The following is a 22,157-nucleotide window of genomic DNA, read 5'->3' on the forward strand; positions in this document are numbered from 1 at the left end:
TAAGGCAACCCACTTCTGCAAATCCCAACCCCACTCTCATTCTGCAGATGAGCAGCGTGAGATCAGCGCCAGATTTGGCTGGAGCAAGCTGCCTAGACGCTCCAGCAGGCATAGTGCCTGCTCCCCACCAAGCTTCCTGAGAAGCTAGATGGAAAGGTTTACACTGCGCATGTCTGGCTGGCTGTCGCAAGACTTGCGGCCAAAGTGACTTGCACAGTGTAAACCGGTGGAGTGAGCACCACTTCCCTGCTGCCAGTCAGCGCAAATTTCCCGCCTCAAAACACTGCTCGGCTGGGAGCAGTGAAAAATAAAACTGTAACTCATTTTATTAAGGTTTTATTTTTCACTTTCGCTCCACTGGCAACAGGGGAGAGATACTCCTCTGTCCTCATGGTTGGGCCGCTGCGGACCGAAGCATACAGACTGCTAAACAGACCTTATCGCCAGCGTGCCTTTAAGCCTGAAAGAAATTTAAATGTGCGGTACGAGTTAATCTGCAAATGCAAAAAGTAATCAGTATATTAAAAGGATGCTCGAGAGTCTGTACTGGCTTTAATTGATCGAATCACTCGAGGCTTTGTTATTTGTTCCTTTTCAGTGGTAGTGCAAAGAGATATCAACTGAGCTGTGAAGTGCATACTTTTAATTATAATTGTATTTATATAGCGCCTACTACCCATGAGGAGGTGTTGAAGGTACAGTTATTTAAAGCAATTGCAATGAGTACGGTCTGGGTATTACTTGAATCTATTTTTTGGAAGTACCAGCTTATCTTAAACGTTTTTGCGCATTTTGTTGCAGTCTTTCTTATACTTTGTGTAAATCAAGTTTAAAATAATTACTTCCATATCCACAGTACATTCTGTGACAGGCTGTGACTTCATAGCACTAAAAACTATATCACTATTCTCCGCTGCACCCACCAAGATTTGATTTTGTGTCTCTCTGGTTACACACAGACCTCTTCAGTGCATTAACTAGTAGATGTTTCATAATATACTATAGTGCAAGAGGTTTCATAATGTACTATAGTGCATTTACCACTAACAACTTTCTAAATGTATTTTATTTTCAGCTGTGCGTTATTTTGTATGAAGCTACCTGACGGCAAAAGACCAAAAACACTTGCAGAATAGTTTGTTTTTTCAGCCACATCTTTAACCTCCGTCCCCACGCTCCCTGACCCCGCCTACCCCTCACCCCCCATTGCAAGCATCATCACAATCAATCAATCAGTGCATTTGTAGAGCGCGCTACTCACCCGCGAGGGTCTCAAGGCGCTGAAGGGAGGGGGTGCTGTTACTTCTCGAATAGCCAGGTCTTGAGGTGCTTCCTGAAGGTGAGATTGTCATGGGTCAGTCGTAGGTGTGTGGGGACGGAGTTCCATGTCTTGGCGGCCAGGTAGGAGAACGATCTTCCTCCTGTTGTGTTTCTGCGGATCCGTGGGGCGATGGCGAGGGCGAGGCTGGTGGAGTGGAGCTGACCGGTGGGAGTTTAGAACGAAAGGCGGTTGTTGAGGTATTCGGGGCCCATGTCGTGTAGAGCTTTGTGTGCGTGGGTGAGGAGCCTGAAAGTAATCCTCTTGCTGACGGAGAGCCAGTGCAGGTTTTTCAGGTGGGAGGTTATGTGTCTGTTGCGGGGGATGTCGAGGATGAGACGTGTGGAGGCGTTCTGTATGTGCTGAAGTCGTTTCTGAAGTTTGGCTGTGGTTCTTGCGTATAGGGCATTCCCGTATTCCAGGCGGCTGGTGACGAAGGCCTGGGTGACCGTCTTTCTGGTTTCGGTGGGGATCCATCGGAAGATCTTTCGGAGCATGAGCAGGGTGTTGAAGCATGATGATGAGATGGCGTTGACTTGTCTGGTCATCGTGAGGGAGGAGTCCAGGATGATTCCCAGGTTGCGTGCGTGGTCCGTGGGTGTCGGTGCGGTGCCCAGCGAAGTGGGCCACCAGGAGTCATCCCAGGTGGATGGGGAGTGTCCGAGGATGAGGACCTCCGTCTTGTCTGAGTTCAGTTTCAGACGGCTGAGCTTCATCCATTCCGCGATGTTTTTCATTCCTTCCTGGAGGTTGGATTTGGAGGTGGCTGGGTCTTTGGTGAGGGAGAGTTTCAGCTTGGTGTCGTCAGCGTAGGAGATGATGTTGAGGTTGTGTTTGCGTGTGATGGCGGCGATGGGGCTTATGTAGATATTGAAGAGGGTTGGGCTGAGCGAGGATCCTTGGGGTACGCCCCAGATGATCTTGGTCACCGCGGAAGGGAGGGAGGTGACTCTCTGGGTTCTGTCGGAGAGGAACGAGGTGATCCAGTCCAGGGCTTTTCCTTGGATTCCAGTGTTGTAGAGGCGGGTTGTTAGGGTACGGTGGCAGACGGTGTCGAAGGCGGCCGAGAGGTCCAGGAGAATGAGAGCGGTTGTTTCCCCGTTGTCCATCAGGGTCCTGATGTCGTCAGTGGCTGCGATGAGGGCGGTCCCGGTGCTGTGGTTGGCTCGAAATCCAGACTGGGATGGGTCGAGCAAGTTATTTGCTTCGAGGAATGCAGTCAGTTGTTTGTTGACGGTCTTCTCGATAACTTTTGCGAGGAAGGGAAGGAGAGAGATGGGGTGAAAATTCTTGCGGTCTTTTGGGTCGGCTGTGGGTTTCTTCAGAAGGGTATTGATTTCTGCATGCTTCCAGCTTTCTGGGAAGGTGGCTGACGCGAAGGAGTTGTTTATGATGTCGCGGAGGTGGGGTGCGATGATGGCGTCAGCTTTGTTGAAGATGTGGTGGGGGCATGGGTCGGAGGAAGAGCCAGAGTGGATGGGGTTCATAAAATGGGTGATGTCTTTAGTGCTGACTGGGGTCCAGGCGCTGAGGGTGGTGGGAGTGATTGTTGGTTCGGTGTCTGTGGGCTGAGTCTGGGTGTTGAAGCTGTCGTGTATGTCCACAATCTTGCGGTAGAAGTACGTGGCGAGGGAGTTTCAGAGGTCTTGCGATGGTGCGATGCCATTGTTGCTGGTGCTGGCGTTGGAGAGCTCTTTTACGATGTTGAAGAGTTCCTTGCTGTTGTGCTGTTGTGGGTGTTGTTGTCTAGCCGCTCTTTGAAAGATGTTCTTTTGGTGGTGCGGATCAGCTGGTGGTGTTCGCGGATAGCGTTCTTGAGGGCTGTCATGTTTTCTGGCGTCTGTTTGTGGCGCCAGGTTTTTTCTTTGAGTCTTTAAGGGCGTAGGTGAACCATGTGGTTTTCCTGTTGCTGGTCTTACCTGTGGGATTCTTTATAGGAGCGAGGTCGTCGGCGGTTTTGGTGATCCACTGTGCGAGATTCTGGGCTGCGTTGTTGGTGTCAGGGGTGTCTAAGGTGGGTTCTGGCTCAGCGATGTGGTTAGCTGGTCAGTGGTGACTTTGCTCCAACATCTGCGGGGGATCTGTTGCGTGTGGTGGTGGGATGTGGTCTTCTTGAAGGTGAAATGGATGCAGCTGTGTTCTGTCCAGTGTAGTTCTGTGGAGTAGCTGAAGGAGACGTGGTTGCTAGCGGAGAAGATGGGGTCGAGCGTGAGGCCGGTGTAGTGGGTGCCAGTGTTCACCAGTTGCTTGAGTCCGAGGTTGGCGAGATTGTCGAGCAGGGGGGTGGTGTTGCTGTCGTTGTTGTTCTCCAGGTGGAAGTTCAGGTCCCCTAGGAGGATGTATTCGGGTGAGGCTAGGGCGTGCGGGCTGATGAAGTCGGCGATGGTTTCCCTGAATTGTGTGCGTGGGCCCGGGGGACTGTAGATGAGGGTTCCTTTGAGTGTGGTCTTGGGGTTGGTGTGGATCTGAAAGTGTAGGTGTTCGGCGGCCGAGATTGCGTCTTCGGCGTTGGATGTGACGCTGATGGTGTTCCTGTAGATGATGGCGATTCCTCCTCCGGTTTGGTTGACGCGGTCCTTCCGGGTGATTTTGTAGCTGTCCAGGATGGCTATGGCGATGTCGGGGGCCAAGGAGGCGTTCATCCAGGTCTCCATGAGGAAGGCGACGTCTGGTGCTGTAGTATCGAGGAGGTCCCAGAGTTCGATGGCGTGCTTGTGGACGGAGCGTCCATTGAGAAGGATGCACTTGAGGTTGTTGTTGTTGTTGTTGTTGGGTTCGATGGGCGGGCTGCAGGTTGTGAGGCAGGTGAATTAGCAGGCTTGGCAGGTGAAGGGTCCGTGGGTTCGCTTCGGGGTGGCTCGGTAGCAGGCGGGTGGTTGTCCAGTGTTGAGTGCGATGAGGGTGGTGGAGTCGTAGTTCAGTCAGGTGTCCTGGCTCCGATGTGGGCCAGGGGTTTTGGCGCTGGGCGCGGTCCAGGCGTGGACGGGTGCAGACGGGCTTGCCTTTGGCGCGCGGCCGCTGCGCCGCCTCCATGTGAGGGGTTGTGGGAGGGAGGAGCAGCTGGGAGGCGGGAGCGGGGCGGCAAATCGGAGAGCGGGGGGGCGCAGGGGCGCAGCGGCGGGAAAGCGTAACAGTGGGCAGGACGGGGGGAACGGATGCAGAAGAAAAAATGGGGGAAGGGGGCACAAAGGGCACAACAGTGGCGGAAACAGTGCAAACGGGCAAGTAATCCAACAGGGATATGGTAAACAGAGGAGACAAAGGGCTTACACAGTCAGAGACGCAGGCAGCGACAAGAGCGATGCGGCAGTACTCAGCCGGGGTAGCATCACAGGAGGGCCGTGTGGCAGCTGGGGGGGCGACCTACCTGAGGACAGGGGTACAGAGCAGGAATATCGCCGCAAAAATATCGCCTAACATAAATATCGCCGCAAAAATATCTACAGGAAGAAATATCGATGACAAAAATATCGTCTGACCAAAATATCGACAGACAGGTAAGTAATATCGTTAACATTAATATAGTTGTAATAAATATCGTTTACAAAAACATAGTTTACAATAATATCGTTTTTTAAATAATTATAAGTAATGTAGTGTTTTTAATGATTATTTTTAGTCAAAGTACTATTTTTAGTAGTATATTATTATTTAATAATGTATTTTCAGTTGAATTTAGTATTAATAGTTCCGTAGCGGGTTGTGGGTTTATAGGGGAGTAGGGTGGGAAGTAATTTAAATATAATGAAATAATACATTAATTAATGTTTTAAATGAATATAAATAGTGTAATAAATAATAGTTAATTAATTTCAATTAGTTAATTGAATAATAATTATGTAATTAATTATGTTAATTTTTTAATTATTTTTAGGTGTGTGTACAGGATTTTTTTAGTGAAAATGTTTTTGGGTAAAGGGGTATTTTTAGGGTTCAGGGTCAGTTTTCAGTTTTTGGGTAAAGGGGTATTTTTAGGGTTCAGGGTCAGTTTTTAGTTTTTGGGTAAAGGGGTATTTTTAGGGTTCAGGGTCAGTTTTCAGTTTTTGGGTAAAGGGGTATTTTTAGGGTTCAGGGTCAGTTTTCAGTTTTTGGGTAAAGGGGTATTTTTAGGGTTCAGGGTCAGTTTTTAGTTTTTGGGTAAAGGGGTATTTTTAGGGTTCAGGGTCAGTTTTCAGTTTTTGGGTAAAGGGGTATTTTTAGGGTTCAGGGTCAGTTTTCAGTTTTTGGGTAAAGGGGTATTTTTAGGGTTCAGGGTCAGTTTTCAGTTTTTGGGTAAAGGGGTATTTTTAGGGTTCAGGGTCAGTTTTTAGTTTTTGGGTAAAGGGGTATTTTTTGGGTTCAGGGTCAGTTTTCAGTTTTTGGGTAAAGGGGTTTTTAAATATAATGAAATAATAGATTAATTAATGTTTTAAATAAATATAAATAGTGTAATAAATAATAGTTAATTAATTTTAATTAGTTAATTGAATAATAATTATGTCATTAATTATGTTAATTTTTTAATTAATTTTAGGTGTGTGTACAGGATTTTTTTAGTGAAAATGTTTTTGGGTAAAGGGGTATTTTTAGGGTTCAGGGTCAGTTTTGGGTTTTTGGGTAAAGGGGTATTTTAATTATATATATGTATTATTGTTGTTATATAAAGTAATGTGTAAAATTAATTTATATGTCCACATTTATTAATTTTATAATTAAAAAGTGTAGTAAATTTGTTTGAAATAGTTAAAAAATAAAAGTAATTTAATGTATTTTGTTAATAGTACTTATATTTATTTATTATTTAATGTAATTTTAATTATTTTAAAAAGTCGATATTTTTTACATCTATATTAATTACAACGATATTTTGGAGTCGATATTTATGTACTTACCTGTTTAAGTATAGGGTGTCGATATTTTTGTAAACGATATTTTTGCAACGATATTTATGTCAGCTATATTTTTGTTATCGATATTTTAACACCCTACCAGGACAGGATCAAAGGTTGCTCCCTTCACTGCCGCTCGGCCTCCGTATGAGGGGCTATGGGAGGGAGGAGCAGCTGGGAGGCAGAAGCGGGACGGCGAATCGGACAGCGGGGGGCGGGGCCGCAGGGGTACAGTGGCGGGAAAGCGGAACAGCGGGCAGGACGGGGGAAACGGTTGCAGAAGAAAAAACAGGGGATGGGGGCACAAAGGGCACAACAGTGGCGGAAACAGTACAAACGGGCAAGTTTTCCAACAGGGATACGGTAAACAGAGGAGACAAAGGGCTTACACAATCACAGACACAGGCAGCGGCAAGAGCGATGCGGCAGTACTCAGCGGGGGTAGCGTCACAGGAGGACCGTGTGGCGGCTGAGGGGGGTGACCTACCAGAGGACAGGGTCATCACAGTTCCCATACTCAATCAATCAATCAATCAGAACATTTGTAAAGTGCACTACTCACCCGTGAGGGTCTCAAGGTGCTGGGGGGAGGGATGCTGCTACTGCTCGAATAGCCAGGTCTTGAGTAGCCTCCTAAAGGTAAGTAGGTCCTGGGTCTGCCGTAGGATGGGGAGGGGCGGCGAGGTGGGAGAACGATCTGCCGCCGTTGGTCGCTCTTCGGATGCGGGAGACGGGGACGGTGGCGAGGGCGAGGACGGCGGAGCGGAGCTAGCGGTTCGGGGTGTGGAAGATGAGTCGTCTGTTGAGGTATGCCGGTCCGGTGTTGTGTAGTGCCTTGTGTGCATGGGTGAGGAGCTTAAAGGTGATCCTCTTGTTGACAGGAAGCCAGTGCAGGTCTCTCAGGTGGGGTGTGAAGTGGCTGCGGCGAGGGATATCGAGGATCAAGCATGCGGAGGATTTCTGTATGCGTTGTAGTCATTTCAGGAGTTTGGCTGAGGCTGTTCTCCTCGAGGTAGCGGGTCAGTTGTCTGTTGACGGTCTTCTCGATCACCTTCGCCATGAACGGGAGCAGGGAGATGGGTCGGAAGTTCTTGAGGTCCTTTGGATCAGCCTTGGGTTTCTTGGGTAGGGCGTTGATCTCGGCGTGCTTCCAGCACTGTGGGAAGGTCGCAGTCTCGAAGGAGATGTTGATGGCCTTGCGGAGATGGGGTGCGGTGGTGGCGCATGCTTTGTTGTAGATATTGTGTGGGCATGGGTTTGACGGAGAGCCAGATTGGATGGTGTTCATGATTTTGATGGTGTCGTTGTCGTTAGTGTTGGTCCAGGTGAGCAGGAGATTGGTGTGGATGGTGGCCGTGAGGTTGAAGGTCTCGGTGTCTGTCAGGGCGGTCAGGGTGTTGAGGCTGTCGTGGATGTCTGCAATTTTGCGATGGAAGAGGGTGGCGAGGGCGTTGCACAGGTTTTGCGAAGGTGGTATGTCGTTGGTGTTGGAGCTGGGGTTGGAGAGCTCCTTCACGATGTTGAAGAGCTCTTTGCTGTTGTGTGCATTGTTGTCTAGGCGGACTTTTAAGGAGGCCCTTTTGGCGGATCTGATGAGGTGATGGTGTCTACAGATGGCGTTCTTGTGGGCTGCATAGCTGTCCGGTGTCTGTTCGCGGAGCCATTTCTTCTCTAGTTTTCGGCAAGTTTGCTTGGAGGCCTGGAGGTCTACGGTGAACCAGCTGGCTTTCTTGTTCGTGTGTCTGTTGAAGGGTTTCTTGATCTGGGTGAGAGTGTTGGCGCAGTCGTCAATTCTCTGTCTGAGGTTACAGGCGGGGGTGTCAGGGTCGGTGGAGTCGGCGGGTGGCTTCGGGCGAGGGTGGTGTTTAGCTGGTCTTCGGTGACTTTGCTCCAGCAGCGGTGAGGGGACTATTGAGTGATGTGGTGTGTGGTGGGTTTCCAGAAGGTGAAGTGGATGCAGCGATGGTCAGTTCAGTGGGGTTAGGTGGTGTGGTTGAAGGAGGCATGGGAGCTTGCGGAGAAGATGGGGTCAAACGTGTGGCTGGCAGGGTGGGTGGGTGTTGTGACGAGCTGTCTGAGTCCGAGGTTGGCGAGGTTGTCAATCAAGGTGGTGGAGTTGTTATTGAAGAGGTGGAAGTTCAGGTCCCCTAAGAGGATGTAGTCTGTGGAGGCGAGGGCGTGCGTACTGACAAAGTCGGCGATGGAGTCGCTGAACTGCAGCCAGGGTCCAGGGGGTCTGTAGACAAGGGTTCCTCTGAGGGTGGTGTTGGGGGTCAGTGTGGATCTGGAAGAGCTGGTGTTCGTCGGTGCTGAGGGTGTCATCGGTGCTGGTCGAGACTCTGAGCGTGTTTCTGTAGATGATGGCGATTCCTCCTCCTGTTCTGTTGGTTCGGTCCCCGCGGGTGATCTTGCAGCCGTCAGGGATGGCTATGACGATGTCGGGTGCCGTGCAGGGGTTCATCCAGGTCTTTGTCAGGAAGGCGACGTCTGGGGGGTGGAGTCGAGTAGGTCCCAGAGTTCGATTGCGTGTTTGCGGGTGGAGTGGGTGTTGAATAAAATGCAAATGAGGCAGTAGCGTCCTTTCTCGGTGGGTGGATTGGCAGATCGGATGCTGGTGAAGCTGCAGCTCCTGCAGAAGAAGGGTCCTTGGGTGCACTTTAGGGCGGCCAGGAGGCAGGTGTGTGATCGTCCGGTGTAGAGTGCGTACAATGTGCTGGCATCGTAGCGGTGACGGGCGTCGTGGCGTTCGCGGGGGCCAGGGGGTCTGGCGCTGGTCGTGGTCCAACAATTATGGCGTTAGGAAACTTTTAAGATGTTTGTTATTTCAAACTTAGAGATTGTTTTAGAACTTGTAAGAGCGTGAAACGGTATGAATGTGATGTATGTGAGGTAGTTTCTGTGTGCTTTAGGGGTATAATTGGTTTTGTCGTCTCTATGCATTTTTCAGAACAAACAATACATTTTGTATAAATGATGATATTTGATGTTGCATTGTCTAATTTATTTGGATTGAAATAAAAGTTAATGAACTGATGAATTACACATAAAAAAAAGACTCAAAAAAAGATAAATAAATTCTTTCACAGTTGTGAAAAAAAAAAGATAAATAAAATAATTGTTTTAAATAATTTTGATAAAATCTAAAAAAGAAATAAAAAAGATTCAAATGAAAAATATGAGACTGTCATTCCTGTACTAAATGTGAATATTGATGGATAAATTTTGAGAGCGAAGCCTGAAAAGAAATTATGTTCTGACCATGGGGGAATTTTGATAATTGTTGATATATAGTGTTTTCCTCTCTCTTCCCCGGTCACCAAAATACAGATAGAGGGGGTCCCGTAATTCACATAATTGCTGGTCGTGGTCCAGTCACGGATGGGCGCAGATGGGCTTGCCTTTGGCACGCCTTCAGCACGCCAGCGACGCGCCCGTTGCGCATCGCTGCCATATAAGGGGAGGTGGGAGGGAGGAGCAGCTGGGAGGCGGGAGCGGGGCAGCGAATGGGCGAGCAGGGGGGCGGGGACGCAGCAGCCGGGAATACAGAACGCAAAGGGGGACAAAATGAATAACAGTGCAGAAATCAGAAATAAGGAGAAAAATAGCCACTAAAACACTGTACTGGAGCAAAGGCACAAGTTATAATAAGGCAATGAGGCTGAGGGAAAGAGCGGCGGCGAACTCACAGCAGCGGGCTGGAAGGCACAGGCGCACAGGTGGTGCTGTGCGGCACGGGGAGCGGCCTACCTGAAACTAGGGTCAAGGGTCGCTCTCCTCACCGCACAGCGGCCACCATATAAGGGGAGGTGGGAGGGAGGAGCAGCTGGGAGCGGGCGGCTAATGGGCGAGCAGGGTGGTGAGGCCGCAGGGGACGCAGCGGCAGGGGATACAGAAGGCAAAGGGGGACAAAATGAACAAGAGTGCAGAAAACAGAAATAAGGAGAAAAAGGCCACTAAAACACTATACAGGGGCAGAGGCACAAGTCATAATAAGGCAATGAGGCTGAGGGAAAGAGCGGCGGTGTACTCACAGCAGAGGCAGCAGCGGGTTGGAAGGCACAGGCGCACAGGTGGTGCTGTGCGGCGCGGGGAGCAGCCTACCTGAAACCGGGGTCAAGGGTCGCTCTACTCACCGCGCAGCGGCCACCATATAAGGGGAGGTGGGAGGGAGGAGCAGCTGGGAGGCGGGAGCGGGGCGGCGAGCAGGAGGGCGAGGACGCAGGGGACGCAGCGGCGGGGGATACAGAAAGCAAAGGGGGATCAAATGAATAACAGTGCAGAAAACAGAAATAAGGAGAAAAAAAGCCACTAAATAACTATACAGGGGCAGAGGCACAAGTTATAGTAAGGCAATGAGGCTGAGGGAAAGACCCTGAAACCAGGGTCAATGGTCTCTCCTTCGTTTAATGCACTCGAACGCTGCTGGCGGGTTCTCTTTCATCCCTGCTTTATCCTCTGTCATTTTTCCCTGACCATCTTGTTTCTTCTTCTTTTCTCTTTTCTGCTTTCTTGTTCTCGGGGAAAATCAAATAATTAACAAGCATTGGCAATGTCAAAGTTCTTACTTACCTTTACACAAGTGAGGCCGATTGGCATTGCCCATGCTTATTTGCACTTATTGCAAACAACGAGTTGATATAATACAGCTCCTTCCTCGCAGCACTAGGCAAAGTCAGGGAAGTGAATTGTGCGGATGCTGCAGTGAAGTGCAAGGCACGTGCCCCCTCACCTGCGCCACCTGCCACAAAGAGTTAACACACGTGAGATGTACAATTCCGCCCAGTCCCTAAACAGCCTTGGAAACAGCTGGCTGCCCCCGGCCCCGCTGCTGGCGTGGAGCTATTTACACGGTAATCCGTCCAGCCCCGGCCCGAGTGGACACGAATGAGATCGTCCGGGGCTGCCTGTGAGGGGGGCTGCTGGGAGACGGGAACCAATTTGCAGGGTCTCACTCGACTAGTTTTCTTCATTTGATTCCTTATTAGAGCTGATAATGTATCCTCGGCGTTAATCAGTTCCCGGGAGTATAAAAAGTGTGTGGGGGGGGGGGGGGGCTGGCAGGGCTAAGCGTGGAAGGTCAAAAGGGCTTAGGTGTCTCCTTGAAGAAGTGGGAGAGCTGAGCATGCAGAGGGAAGGAGGGAGGGCAGTGAGAACAGAGGGGGGAGACTGGTGAGGGGAAGGCAGGAGGGAAAAGGTGGGGAGGGCGATGAGAACACAGGGGAAGGAAGGTGAAGGAGAGATAACATAGGAGGTAAGGAGAGAGAACCGAGAGGAAGTCAGAGGGTATTTTAACAGAGAAGGTAGAAAAGAGGGATAGCATAACAGAAAAGGAAGGATTTTTTTTTAATTTTATTTAGTGGTCAATTTTTTGGGGGCACGGACATTACCCAAAGGTGATGGAGTGCTTCATAGAAGACATATGTTGTTACATGGATAGCTACAAAGGGTTCAAAATTATCAAATATCAACTGATCTAGTGATATAAGTTCAAGAATTAGAAAACAGTAAATCATTATAGATAAATAAATGGTGCAAAAAGTATATACAGCAGTGAAAAAAGTGTAAGCGCCTGCTGAAAATGGAGGTCGCGTAGTTCTGTGCCAAGAGGTGAGTGAATATGTTCTTAATAAAAATGATTAGCTGCAGTGTCTTAGCTAAAATATCATTGGAGGTGGCTTGGCCAAGATGGCGACGGGTAAGGCGTGTTTCCTGATCTCTACGCCCCCTGCCGCTGATATGACATATTTCCATAGCACCCCGTGTGTTTTAGCCAGGGCAGCGACGGTGCATAACTGAAATGAATTTGGGGACGGGGAGCCCCACAACACCTCTGATGAGAGCAGGGGAGAGCGAGGGGAGTGGCAAGGTCTATTTGTGATGGCCCGCGACAGCTCTGAGTCCGCGGACAGTGAACCTTTTAGACCCTGCATCGTTTCGGGCTGTGTGTTGAGCAGGGCACAAGTCGTAAAAAAAGAAGTGGGGGGACGCTGTTACCGGAAGTGACGTCACGACAGGAAGTGACATCACGAAAGGTGCAGAGCTCCTCGTCTCAGAGATGCCAAAGAGTGAAGTCCAGCTGTTTGGCAGGGAGGATGGCATCCTCCCGGTAAAATAAGTGGGGGAATGCCGTCCACCCGCGTGGTACCCCGACTCAAGCCCTGGTGCTGAGGGAGGCCCACTTGGCTGAACGCACTCTTAGAGGTGGTGAGCGTGTCTCACATTCAGATTCCCCCGACCATCCTGGCCTCCCTGTGTAGTGCTCACGACCTTCCCGGCCTGAAAGAAGCGAGGTGAACCACCAGCAGACCTATCCTGAGGGTCGGAGCGGGGGAACTCAGGCCTAGCCTGTGAATTGTTGAGGCCTCCATCTACTCCTGGAGATAGCCTGAGCCCTGACGACCCTCAGACAAGGAGCCTTCACCAAGACTCTCATTCTGATGGACCCAGCCCTCTTCTGGGGTCAGAAGCGACGAGCGACCCACGCGGGCTGCACACTCTGAGTCAGCGTGAGGTGCAGGTCACCTTGTGTGCGGCTTTCATTGGGGGCTTGCAGCAATCATACCTGAAGGTCCCCCTTTGGACGTAGCATTCTTGAGGTAGCTTGGGTAAACCAGGAGGTGAGCTTGGTTCCTGGGCCTGCCTTCGCCCAGCACCGAGTATTGGGCGAGTCCACCTGACCTAGGCCTTACCCTGCTGGGGGTCCTGCTGGGGTCCTGGTGGATCACCAGACTGCCACCTGAAACACCCCTCACCCAGCCTTAGAGCTTCCTGGACTTGGCAGGCAAGGAGGGTGCCCGGGGAGATGGAGAGGTGGTGGCCATCATCTTCGACGACCTACAGCACTGTTGAGGTGGCCATTTGTGACATAGAGACTGCATCCTAGGTGCCCATACTCAGCTGACATTTCTATTCCTGGTAGCATCACCGGTCACTTCCCTGGCTTGGCCTCAACTCCCGGACACAGACTGCAAACACCCCTCCCCCTATCTCACCCCAGATGGAGGTTGCAGGCCGGAACAAGGTCTTTTTATTGCTGAAACACACTCTCCCATTCAAGGGCGGCTTATATGTCACCAACATGACACTGACCAAAGGCAAATAGTGAAGTTCACTAGCAGCTATTGAACTTGTGGCCATTTCCATCCTGGGACTATTTTGCAAAGCAGCTTCGCCATTGGCCACTCCACTGCTCCCCTCAGGTCTCCCTCCTATTCCAAATCCATTGAACCAGGGACCACAAGTGGACTTGCTACTCTTTTACTCCTGCCTGCTCCTCACTGCCATCAAGAACAATGGCCACTGGGTAGGGAAAAAGGTACGCTCACAGAAGGTCATGCTCACGAAGCAGAGCGGTGACCCCCCACCACCCCTGCTCCGAACCCACTCCGGACAGTGACGACACGGAGACTCCGAAGACCCGCTCCTTCTTGGAGGCCCTCTTCGCTTCCCTCAGGGAGGATCTCCAGACCCTCAAGAAAGACCTCTCAAGTGACCTTAAGGAGGTCCGCTGTGACCTGGAGGGCCTGGGCAACAGTTTCCTCTTTGGAGGACCACGACGCAAGCCGAAATGAAGATATTGAGTAGTTGCAACAGGATATTCTCGTCCTCAGAGCCTAGCAGCTCAACTTGCAGGCCCACGCCGAAGACTTAGAAAACCGGTTGAGGCGTAACCATAGCCGTATTTAAGGCGTACCTACCAGATCTGAAAGAACTGATATAGCCCTGTTTGTCACAGACCTCTGTAGGTCTATTTTGGCAGCACCACCGGAGCTTGTTAAAAATATTAATAGAGTTCACAGAGTGGGCCCCAAATAACCTGACTCAGCGCCACCAGCGGATATTTTGGTATGTGTCTACGATTTTGCACTGAAGAAGTGTATCCTTCGGGTAGCCAGAGACGGGAAACATCCTTTACAATGCAACTTTTACTCCGCACTACCATTACGATGCAGCTATTACAACGCAAGTCGTTACAGCGACTTGCACTGGAGGGCGTTGTAGGACAGGGAATAGTTTAATTTTCTATCCAACACGTTCCCTACTATCCACGGGGACTGGAGTTGGAATAGTAAATTAAACTATTCCACTATCCAGCGCCCCCCAACGCAAGTCGTTGTAACGACTTGCGTTGTAAAAACTGCGTTGTAATGGCATGCGGAGTAAAAGCATGCGTTGTGATGACATACATCCACCAGAGACCAACACCCGTACCAGTTTAAAGTACACAAGCCGATACTCTGCCAAGATTTAGTTGCCTCTATGCTCCAGAAATGTAGAGACTTTGGCCTCATGACTCACCTCTGGAGAAAATATTCGTGGGGGCACCCAATTCGGATCCTCTTCTACTTCAAAGGAAAACTCCACCAACTTGATCCATTGACGAGGTGTGTCATCTGCACAGCATCGATGACGCCCTTCTGGCTGATTCCCAACCCCACCAATGACAGGTAGGGTCCCACAGGCACCAGAGGTGGCGGAGAACCAGGGATTTTCCAATGAGGCTTTGTCCTGCCCCAGAGAGCATGGCCAAGGAGCAGCGGCCAATACTAGAGAAGCTCAGGTGATGCGGCTGGTGCAGATGGAACGTGATCCTGGCTATTATGTTATTTTTTCATCCTTTTAGGTGGGAGGTTGGGCAAGGGGACGGGAGACCAAGGTCACTACACAATCCCAACTACTCTAGCCCAACTAGGTTTTGACCCTGATGATAGACTATTGGGCAATGATTTGCCTGCTGTTAAACTTGTGTTTTTTCACTATTTAAAATTGTTTTGGGGGGAAACTGTACATAGCGGTCATTTTTTGTCACACCAGCAGATTTTGCTCTCGACTTCTCACAACCTGAGTCCTGCACCACTAATGAAGACATATCCTACACATACACAACCTCACAGCTAACTCACCACCCTTTTCCTACGCTGCATAATATACAGATCCCCACCCTTAACGTAAAGAGTCTAAGTAACCAGATTAAACAATGGGCCATCTTGTCCTATTTACAGAATTCCGGTGCGCACATCTGTCTTCTCCAGGAAACACACCGGGTTGCTAGTGATTTGCACAGGATGCGCTCGCGGGAGTTCCCACAACAATTATTTTCCTCCAACCCCTCTAAAACTGCAGGAGTCACAATGTTGGTGTCACACTCTTTCCTGGGTAAGATAGGTCCCAAGCAGGCTGAAATCAGGGGTAGATTACTAGCCCACTCAGTGACTCTGAGCAATTACACCTATACATTGGGGACCAATTACGCTCCTTACGAGGTGATGTTCACATGGGACCGTATGGTGCTCTTGGGGGGAGATCGCAATCTAGTATTTAACAATGATCTGTAAAATTCTGTGCCAAGGTCAGACTGGGGCTTTGTCTAATGCGGGGGGGGGGGCTTTGGCTGCACGAGATGGGTCTGGGGGACAACTGGCGTATGTTGTACCCACACACACGGGATTACGCATTCTACTCCCATGCTCATAAGATGTATGCCCGTATAGATCACTTTGGGCTCAACGGATTTCCAAACTATGGTCACAAACTCAGAGATCGAATGCCGCTCACTGTCTGGCCATGCAGCGGTGTCTCTCGCCCTGACATTTCCACCACTTCAGCCTCCACCCAGTGCCTGGTGAATGTGGGGAACCCTCCTTTACAGAACCAAGGTGGTCCAGCAAATTAATAAGGCCCTTATAGACTTTTTTGCAATAAATGATATAGCGGATATCCCTATCTCCACGCTGGGACACTCTGAAAGCGGTAATTAAAGGTGAAATGATTGCTATATCAGCAGCGGACAATAAGCCTGGCCCATCAGGTACAGGACCGCGAACGGATTCACAAGTGCACCGGTGCTCCCCGAGTCTGGCTCCAGCTGGAGGCTGCCCGGCCACAGCATTGGTCTTGATAGAGCAGAGTACTCTGCTCTTAGAATTCAACAATCCTTTTAAATTGGAGGAGACAGGTGTGGGCACCTTCTGGCGAATAGACTACAGGCACAGCGACAGGCAACAAAAGGTCCACTCTATCTTAGGGGCAGATGGCTCTAAAACTTACCAGCACCACCGCCCTTGCTTCCGCTTTTTAGGACTTCAATAATGAGCTTTATGCAGAGCAGACTCTCCCTGCAGAGAGCCCAGACTTTGATCTCTAAGGTGCCCACACTCCGAGACTGATGCTGGAACACGTGATTGACCTCAACCGGATTGAAGAGGTTATCTCTATTATCTATAACAGAAACCCCTAAAATCCTCTGGCCCAGAATGATTCCCTGTGTCATTTCATAAAACATTCTGCTCCACTCTTGCTCCCCTCCTAACCTGGCTGTTCAACTCAATTAAAGATCCAGACCCAATCTCACTTCCATGTTGGAGGCCTCCATAGTTGTTATTACAAAGCCAGACAAGGATATGCTTCAATGTGCCTCCCACCGCCCAATAACCTCCTTAATGTGGATATCAAGCTATTTGCCAGCATATTCGCTGCCCGATTAGGCCTCTTCCTAAATAGCAACATTGTCCCAGATCAAGTGAGTTTTGCAGCACACCGCCAATGTAGCGAGAACACAAAACATGTCCTGCATTTAATCGACAAAGCATAGCGTTCAAATTAGGAATGGATGTTCCTAGCCATCGATGCTCAGAAAGCCTTTGAGCGGGTCTATTGGCCTTACCTAAAAGCTACACTCTAACACTTGGCAAAAGATTCTGCTCATGGGTGATCAGTGATTACGGCTACCCACGTGCAACTGTTGAGTGAATGGGCAGACCTCCGTTCCATTCCCCATTTGTAGGTGTACACGTTAGGGGTGTCCCATCTCACCCCTGCTTTTTGCAATCTATATGGAGCCATTGGCCCATAGAGTTCGGGATAAACCCAGCATTAAAGCGATAACTTTCGGAGGGGAGGAGCATACATCAGCCTTTATACTGAAGATGTACTGGTGGCCGTGGAGGAGCTGTCTACCTCACTCCTAGCCTATTTTGAAGACTGGAGGACTTTGTACTAGCTGCAGGATTCCAGGTCAATCTTAAAAAATCCGTTGCCCTGAATATCTCACTTTCAGCGGCTACGGAGTTGACACTTTCTTGAAGTTTTCTTATACAATGGGTGATCACCTCCATGTCTTACTTCGGTATACGAATGTATGACGTTACAACGCATACATTTACAACGCATGCCATCACAACGCAACTTTTACAACGCAAGATCCATAACAACGCATGCCATTACAACGCATGCCATTACAATGCAGATGCTATTACAACGCATGTCATTACAACGTAAGTATAGGTAAGTATTTAATTTTATTAATATTAATTTAATTTTCATTAAATTACAAAAATTGTTTAATAATTTATTTAAATTAATTTTTATTTTTTCAAAATATATTTTAATTTCCAACTCCTTGGGGGTGTAATAGTAGGGTAAATGTTGGATAGTGTAGGGGTTAAAATTACTATTCTAACTCCAGGGGGGTGTTATAGTAGGGTAAGTGTTGGATAGTGTAGGGGTTAAAATTACTATTCTAACTCCAGGAGGGTGTAATAGTAGGGTAAGTGTTGGATAGTGTAGGGGTTAAAATTACTATTCTAACTCTAGGGGGGTGTAATAGTAGGGTAAGTGTTGGATAGTGTAGGGGTTAAAATTACTATTCTAACTCCAGGGGGGTGTAATAGTAGGGTAAGTGTTGGATAGTGTAGGGGTTAAAATTACTATTCTAACTCCAGGAGGGGTGTAATAGTAGGGTAAGTGTTGGATAGTGTAGGGGTTAAAATTACTATTCTAACTCCAGGGGCTTCAATTTAAATTAATTAAATGAAAATTAAATGTAATTAAAATATTTAAAATTATTTAAGTAAATTAAATTATAATTAAAAAAATATTAAATGTAATTAAAATGTTATAATTATTTTAAATAAATTAATTTAAATTAAAAAAAATAAATTAAAATTAAAAATATTCTAAATAATTAAATTAATTTTATTAAATTAAAAGAAATTAAAATTAAATTAATATTAATAAAATTAAATACTTACCTATACTTACGTTGTAATGGCATGCGTTGCAATAGCATCTGCGTTGTAATGGCATGTGTTGTAATGGATCTTGCGTTGTAAAAGTTGCGTTGTGATGGAAGTGTGTTGTGAAAGTTGCGTTGTGATGGTTGTTTCCCGGGTATACAGCTTGTCCACAAGCTTAAAGCGCCTGCGTCACTTAATTTTAAGACTGTACAACAACAGATCAAAGCAGCACACAGCCTTTCCTGGGTCGGTCAAGTGGCCGCCCTAAAAATGCAGATTCTGCCTGGGATTTTATTTCTCTTTCAGGCCTTGCCAGTTGAACCTCCTTCTGGAACCATTCTGACTTTGCAACGTGATATGCATCATTATTTTGTGTGGGCCGATGGTCGTTCCCGGATGCGGATAAAGCAGATCTATAGACAAGGGGTGATTGGGCATCCCGAATCTTGTACAATAAGACCAGGCAACGCAGCTCCGGTTCCTACTTGAATGGTCTCGGGAGGAATTAGAAAAGCACTGGCTTTTCAAGGAACGAGCAGTTCCGGGGCAACACTGTGGGGCAGATTTACAAGAAAGTGACGCAGCTGTGTAGATGCATCACTTTCCCTGCGTCACTTTGAGAAACCCTTGCGCCACTATGGACGCATCATATTTACAATACGGGGCACCATTGCGCAAGGATTGACAGATGCGTCAGAAATTTTGACGCATCTGTTGACGCAAAAGTCACGCATTGCTGGAGTCGTGTCGCAAGAACGGCGCAACTCCAGCAATGGTAGAGGAGGTGGCCTGGCAATTATATACCGAGAGCACTTCGCCTGCAGAATTAACAACGGCAACATTGAGGACAGCGAAAGTTGCCAGTTCGCCATACAGATCTCACCTGCTACCTCCCTCTCAGGCCCATTGATCTATCGACCCCCAGGAGCCCCGTCCAAGTTTCCCAGCTCACTCGCCGAGACCGTTACCCTGTTGGCTACTACCTGCTCCAACTTTGTTATCCTGGGTGACCTCAATCTCCACTTTCTTGACCCCACTGACCGTACGGCCTCCGATCTCCTCACGGATGTTTCCTCGTTCGACCTCCATTTGGCGAACTCAGAGGCGACCCATGTCAAAGGGCACCTCCTGGACCCCGTCTTCACCAACATCCCTGACCTTAAGACCCGCTCCCCCCACCAGCTCCCGTGGACAGACCACTGTCTGATCCGTATGGACTGGCACCGTCAGGCCCCGCCACTCCAACTGCCTCCCACCAGAGTCACAGAGAGACGCTGGCACAAACTCTCGCTCGAAGAATGGGCCTCTAGGCTCGCGGAAACCCTTCCCATCCCGGCCTCAGACCCTGCCACTACCGATACGCAGTTTAACGCCTGGCTCACTCACTCACTGGATTGCATACTCCCTAAAACTAGCACCGTGAAACGAGCCAAAAGAGTGACCCCGGCCCCCTGGTACACCGTCGAGCTCAACGTATTACAAAAAGAGTGCAAAAGGACAGAGCGGATTTGGAGAAAGAACAAATCCATAGCCAATAAAGAAGCTTTTCGTGCCTCCATAAAAACTTACAAACTCTCCATACGCAACTCCAAAACCCAATTCTTCGACGAAAGAATAAAAAACTCTTCCTGCTCAGCCAAAGAAACTTTCGTCATTTTAAAAGAACTCCTTAAAATCCCGGACCCCCAGCAAAATTGTCCCTCTGATCGCAATTCTTCTGAGGAGAAATGCCACAAACTGTCTAACTATTTCGATGGAAAAATACAGAAAATTCTCGCCTCTCTGCCTCCCATCGACCACACTCCCAGCCCTCACCCGGCCCACCCCTCCACCAAGCTTGACACTCTCAGTCCGGTTACCACTGAAGAAGTCCTGATCACGCTTGCCACAATTAAAAGTGGCTCGCCGAGTGACCCGGTGCCCATGCGCATCCTGAAAAAAATCGCTCCCACCATCGCTCCCCCCCTCACAGACCTCATTAACTCCTCATTACTGCAGGGAAAAGTCCCCCCCAGCTGGAAGATGGCCGTCGTAAAGGCACTGCTCAAAAAACCCTCTCTAGACCCACAGGACCTGGCCAATTACAGGCCAATATCCCTCCTCCCTGGCATCAGTAAAATCACCGAAAAGATGGTGAATAAAAAGCTTTCCCAGTATCTGGAGACCAACAACTTGCTCAGGAGCTCGCAGACGGGGTTTCGCCCGGGTCAGGGCACAGACACCGCCCTTCTGGCCGCAGTTGAAGAGACCAGATGCATTCTGGACGAAGGAGGATCAGTGGCAGTGATCCTCCTGGACCTCAGCGCGGCGTTTGACACGGTCAACCACCGGGTGCTAATCCAGCGACTCAGAGACATTGGGGTAGAGGGCACGGCCCTAGCCTGGTTTTCATCATTTCTAAACCATCGCTCCTTCCAAATCTGGGAAACCGACACCTCCTCCCCAGTAGTCCCCCTCCAGTGTGGAGTGCCGCAGGGCTCGTCTCTCAGCCCGACATTATTTAATGTCTACATGGCCCCACTGGAGGAGGTAGTCACCCCATTTGGAGTGAAAATTATCAGCTATGCTGACGACACCCAGCTGGTGGTGTCCCTTTCACATCCCAATCAAGAACCATCCAACCTCCACGACTGTCTCTCTAAAATTCAGGGCTGGAAGAACAACTCAGCACTAAAACTTAACGGGTCTAAGACCGAAATCTTGCTTCTTGGGCAAAAAGGGCTCTCCCTTCCCCCCAATGTCTGGCCTCCCTGCCTGGGTGAACCCCCGGCCCCTAAAACCGAGATCAAGAGCCTGGGAATCTGGCTGGAGGGAGACCTGTCCTTTAAAAACCAGGCAAAAAAAACTGTGGGCATTTGTTTCGGCCTACTCAGATCAGTAAGAAAAATCTTTCCTCTGCTCCCCTTCCTCTCGCGCAAATTGCTTATCCAAGGACTCATCCTATCTAGGCAGGATTTCAGCAACGCCATCTACCTTGGAGCCCCGGAATCCACCTTTAACAAACTGCAAAGTATCCAGAACTCTGCAGCCCGGCTTCTCACCAACACTCCGGCCAGATCCTCAGCTAAACCAGCCCTGAAGCTCCTTCACTGGCTCCCAGTAAGAGAAAGAGTCAAGTTCAAAGCTCTTTGCCTAGCTCATAAACTCTTACAGGACAAAGGCCCCCCCCATTCTCAAAAACTTCATCACGCCCTACAAAGCCACAAGATCCCTCCGCTCAGACCACGAACACCTCATTACAGTCCACAGAGTGAAAAAGGCCCGCACAGGCGGCCGCCGATTCTCCGTGAACACGGCCAGCCTTTGGAACTCCCTACCCCGCAAACTAAGGACGGAACCTGATCACCTCCGCTTTAGGAAAATGCTGAAATCTCACCTCTTCCCGTAATACTCCCCTTCACCCTCGGGCTCGCCCCTGTTTCGAGTGTCGTGGTTTCAGCGCTGGGATACTCACGGGTTACTATGCGCTCTACAAAACCCAATTAATAATAATAATAATAATGCAGGGAGAGGCCTATCCTCATTCCTCACACCAGCTTCAAGCAGGCATAAGAATTTGACACAGTGGCGTCCTAGAAGTTGCGCAGTGAATTCTTGTAGATTTTACTGCATCACTTCTACAAGGCTTTTTTGCGTTGGAACGCCCACCCTGCATACGTTATACCTGACGCAGGTATAATGTGACACAGGGCTTTACAACGTGACGCATCTTCCTAGATGCATCACATTGTAAATGGGACACATTTATACGCTGCTGCTGCGTCACAAAAAGTGACGCAACTGCAGCACAAAAATGACGAAAGGGGCTTGTAAATCTGCCCTAAAATCTCCTTTCTACATAAGCATGCCCGACCAAGAAGCCGCTATTTGCCGCCAATCACCAAGTCTGGTCTGGACATTTGAGACCGAGTGAGTTAACAGAAAGGCCTGATATCATTTCTATCTCCGCTGACATCA

The sequence above is a fragment of the Lissotriton helveticus genome, chromosome 3_2 (genome assembly GCF_964261635.1).
Source record: "Lissotriton helveticus chromosome 3_2, aLisHel1.1, whole genome shotgun sequence".
Taxonomy (NCBI): Eukaryota; Metazoa; Chordata; class Amphibia; order Caudata; family Salamandridae; genus Lissotriton; species Lissotriton helveticus.